This window comes from Schistocerca americana, unplaced genomic scaffold (assembly GCF_021461395.2).
Source record: "Schistocerca americana isolate TAMUIC-IGC-003095 unplaced genomic scaffold, iqSchAmer2.1 HiC_scaffold_179, whole genome shotgun sequence".
NCBI classification, from domain to species: domain Eukaryota; kingdom Metazoa; phylum Arthropoda; class Insecta; order Orthoptera; family Acrididae; genus Schistocerca; species Schistocerca americana.
The window spans coordinates 155001-160000 of NW_025725883.1; the positions used below are offsets into that span (position 1 = coordinate 155001).

General features: G+C 50.8%; 1 non-coding gene across 1 annotated transcript in view; it reads left to right on the forward strand.

Moving 5' to 3' along the window:
- The first annotated feature begins 4663 nt into the window (after window positions 1–4663).
- Window positions 4664–5000, forward strand: part of LOC124572252 — a 1910-nt gene continuing 1573 nt past the window's right edge. Inside the window, exon 1 of the ribosomal RNA XR_006972005.1 lies at window positions 4664–5000. This exon is cut by the window's right edge and continues 1573 nt beyond it. This is a non-coding gene — a ribosomal RNA (small subunit ribosomal RNA).

The following is a 5000-nucleotide window of genomic DNA, read 5'->3' on the forward strand; positions in this document are numbered from 1 at the left end:
ACTGGGAGGTCCACTCAGAAAACAGAATATCCCACCCACCCGACAACCACCATTGCTCAGCCAAGCCACCAACACCCACACATGTCCTACACAGGGGTGCACCCAACATCACAATACTGCCTCCTCTCACAGCACACAAACAATGGCAGGAATGAAAGACACAGGTCTGCCACAAGCATGGAATGAGAGCGCCGCCTGTCATGAGCCAAAGGTGCATCCTGACGTGGCAAATCAGATGATGCCGCAGGCATCCACTTACTATAATCACAATCAACAAACCGGCCGCCCCGCCCCCCATTAAACCTTTCCTTACAACAATGTGTACCTTAACCTAACCTATATCGTACCGTAACCTAACCTATATCGTACCGTAACCTAACCTATATCGTACCGTAACCTAACCTATATCGTACCGTAACCTAACCTATATCGTACCGTAACCTAACCTATATCGTACCGTAACCTAACCTATATCGTACCGTAACCTAACCTATATCGTACCGTAACCTAACCTATATCGTACCGTAACCTAACCTATATCGTACCGTAACCTAACCTATATCGTACCGTAACCTAACCTATATCGTACCGTAACCTAACCTATATCGTACCGTAACCTAACCTATATCGTACCGTAACCTAACCTATATCGTACCGTAACCTAACCTATGTCGTACCGTAACCTAACCTATGTCGTACCGTAACCTAACCTATGTCGTACCGTAACCTAACCTATATCGTACCGTAACCTAACCTATGTCGTACCGTAACCTAACCTATGTCGTACCGTAACCTAACCTATGTCGTACCGTAACCTAACCTATGTCGTACCGTAACCTAACCTATGTCGTACCGTAACCTAACCTATGTCGTACCGTAACCTAACCTATGTCGTACCGTAACCTAACCTATGTCGTACCGTAACCTAACCTATGTCGTACCGTAACCTAACCTATGTCGTACCGTAACCTAACCTATGTCGTACCGTAACCTAACCTATGTCGTACCGTAACCTAACCTATGTCGTACCGTAACCTAACCTATGTCGTACCGTAACCTAACCTATGTCGTACCGTAACCTAACCTATGTCGTACCGTAACCTAACCTATGTCGTACCGTAACCTAACCTATGTCGTACCGTAACCTAACCTATGTCGTACCGTAACCTAACCTATGTCGTACCTTAACCTAACCTATGTCGTACCTTAACCTAACCTATGTCGTACCTTAACCTAACCTATGTCGTACCTTAACCTAACCTGTATTGCGCCTTAACCTAACCTGTATTGCGCCTTAACCTAACCTGTATTGCGCCTTAACCTAACCTGTATTGCGCCTTAACCTAACCTGTATTGCGCCTTAACCTAACCTGTATTGCGCCTTAACCTAACCTGTATTGCGCCTTAACCTAACCTGTATTGCGCCTTAACCTAACCTGTATTGCGCCTTAACCTAACCTGTATTGCGCCTTAACCTAACCTGTATTGCGCCTTAACCTAACCTGTATTGCGCCTTAACCTAACCTGTATTGCGCCTTAACCTAACCTGTATTGCGCCTTAACCTAACCTGTATTGCGCCTTAACCTAACCTGTATTGCGCCTTAACCTAACCTGTATTGCGCCTTAACCTAACCTGTATTGCGCCTTAACCTAACCTGTATTGCGCCTTAACCTAACCTGTATTGCGCCTTAACCTAACCTGTATGGCGCCTTAACCTAACCTGTATGGCGCCTTAACGTAACCTGTATTGCGCCTTAACGTAACCTATATTGCGCCTTAACGTAACCTATATTGCGCCTTAACCTAACCTATATTGCGCCTTAACGTAACCTATATTGCGCCTTAACGTAACCTATATTGCGCCTTAACCTAACCTATATTGCGCCTTAACCTAACCTATATTGCGCCTTAACCTAACCTATATTGCGCCTTAACCTAACCTATATTGCGCCTTAACCTAACCTATATTGCGCCTTAACCTAACCTATATTGCGCCTTAACGTAACCTATATTGCGCCTTAACCTAACCTATATTGCGCCTTAACCTAACCTATATTGCGCCTTAACCTAACCTATATTGCGCCTTAACGTAACCTATATTGCGCCTTAACGTAACCTATATTGCGCCTTAACGTAACCTATATTGCGCCTTAACCTAACCTATATTGCGCCTTAACCTAACCTATATTGCGCCTTAACCTAACCTATATTGCGCCTTAACGTAACCTATATTGCGCCTTAACGTAACCTATATTGCGCCTTAACGTAACCTATATTGCGCCTTAACGTAACCTATATTGCGCCTTAACGTAACCTATATTGCGCCTTAACGTAACCTATATTGCGCCTTAACGTAACCTATATTGCGCCTTAACGTAACCTATATTGCGCCTTAACCTAACCTATATTGCGCCTTAACGTAACCTATATTGCGCCTTAATGTAACCTATATTGCGCCTTAATGTAACCTATATTGCGCCTTAATGTAACCTATATTGCGCCTTAATGTAACCTACGTTGCGCCTTAACGTAACCTACGTTGCGCCTTAACGTAACCTACGTTGCGCCTTAACGTAACCTACGTTGCGCCGTAACGTAACCTACGTTGCGCCGTAACGCAACCCACGTTGCGCCGTAACGCAACCCACGTTGCGCCGTAACGTAACACACGTTGGGCCTTAACCCAACACACGTTGGGCCTTAACCCAACACACGTTGGGCCTTAACCCAACACACGTTGGGCCTTAACCCAACACACGTTGGGCCTTAACCCAACACACGTTGGGCCTTAACCCAACACACGTTGGGCCTTAACCCAACACACGTTGGGCCTTAACCCAACACACGTTGGGCCTTAACCCAACACACGTTGGGCCTTAACCCAACACACGTTGGGCCTTAACCCAACACACGTTGGGCCTTAACCCAACACACGTTGGGCCTTAACCTGCTCTGTAATTGTCATACGACGCGTTAAATTAGTGTAGTGTTGCCTAACTGCAACCCCCGCAATATAGTTTGCTACTCGCACTGCCCGGTCCCCAGTGTATCGCTTCATGTTAAACACCTTGCAGCTATACACTGTAATGTGGATGGCAGCAGGACGTACATGCTCAATGCCCTTTGCAGTTGTTCATTGGCATTTGCAGTTGTTCATTGGCATTTGCATGGCGAAGCACTTAGCCTACGCTGTGGTACGGCCTGTGTCAACTGTCCGCTGATGTTGTACGTCCAAATCACACACTGTACTGCACATTGGTCCTCATGTACTGAATGATACATCGTGGTACATGTGACCGTACAACGACTGCGCCAACAACGGCGAACCATGCGGTCCAAATGTTGTGCACTCAGCTACGTGTCGTCTCCCTATAAGAGCTGGATTGCAGTGTGGTATGCCCTGGATGGCGATCAGCATGAGCCGTCTGTTGATGTAGTGGCGCGTGTTGTCAGACGTAGTCGTCTCTTCTCACACACCGTGATAGCATGGTGCACTGCGTTCCACATCTGCGACATGCGACAGAGGCCGGTTGACAGTCGTTCGCGCAATGGACATCGCATACGTACGGGGGCCACCTTCCACGTGTTCGCGAAGCGTGCACATGTTGTTGCGTGTATGTGGGCAGACATAGTGTGTCGTGACACCTGACACAGGCATGCAACAATCGTTGAATTTGCAAATGGCGATGGACGCCTACGTTTGCTGGTGACGTTACGCAAATGAACAACTGGTAAACCGTTGTGGTGCGGTTGTTCTCGCTAGAGGTGAATCAGTGATGGCGACGATCGGTTGAGCTACCAACCGGTTGTTCCAGCGATACCCACCATGCCCACGAACGTGAATGGCATCTGGGTGTGAAGCGATACGCGGCGGTGGCTGGGTGGGACCGTCCCCGGCCGGTGAGGGGGGGCCTCCCGGCGTGCTGGCCGCGCGGTGCGTGGGCGCACGCGCTACAGCCGGCTGGTGGGGGCGGCCAGTGGCAGGCGCGCCGGCCGACGGAGGCGGCAGGCGGCGCAGCTGCGCGCCGGCGCACCCTGCACGCGGCGCCGTGCGGCCAAAGTAGGTCCTCGCGGGCCCGGTGCGAAGCGCGGTGGACATCTGCAGTGTGCTGGTCCGATTGAGGACTGTGTGCGCTGAGGATGCGCCGCCGCCCGGCGCTCGGCGCCGCGACGCCGTCTGCTGCTCGGTCGCCTCTGCGGTTCTCGCAGGTGGTTTGTATCGCAGCTGTGCGGACGTGTTGGCGCGTGCGCTGTGCTGGGAGAGTTCGCTTCGGCACCCAAGTGGGGCTTTTGTCCTTCTGTGGCGCTGGCGTTGGAGCTGCCGGTCACCGTAGGTGGCGCGTGTTGTCTCCCGCCGGCAATGCCACGACAGCACGCTCCCGGGCCTCTGTCGGCAGCGGCAAGCTCAGTTGGGAGCACGGGTGGTCGCACCTAAAGCGTCTACTCGCCAAACTCCGGGCGATTGCGCCTCTCTCGAACCCGACCAAGTACTTAGGACGGCGCTGCGCGCCGCCGGGACCTGAGAGGGTTTCGAGGTGTATGGTGCAGGGGAGCTCAGCCTCCTCCTGTTTGCAGAATAATTGACCGGACGCTTGCGTGTTCGCGCGGGCCCCCGGGACACACTCCCGGGCGGCCGGCTGCTCAGCTCTAGTTGACGCAGCTCCCTGGTTGATCCTGCCAGTAGTCATATGCTTGTCTCAAAGATTAAGCCATGCATGTCTCAGTACAAGCCGCATTAAGGTGAAACCGCGAATGGCTCATTAAATCAGTTATGGTTCCTTAGATCGTACCCACGTTACTTGGATAACTGTGGTAATTCTAGAGCTAATACATGCAAACAGAGTCCCGACCAGAGATGGAAGGGACGCTTTTATTAGATCAAAACCAATCGGTCGGCTCGTCCGGTCCGTTTGCCTTGGTGACTCTGAATAACTTTGGGCTGATCGCACGGTCCTCGTACCGGCGACGCATCTTTCAAATGTCTGCCTTATCAACTGT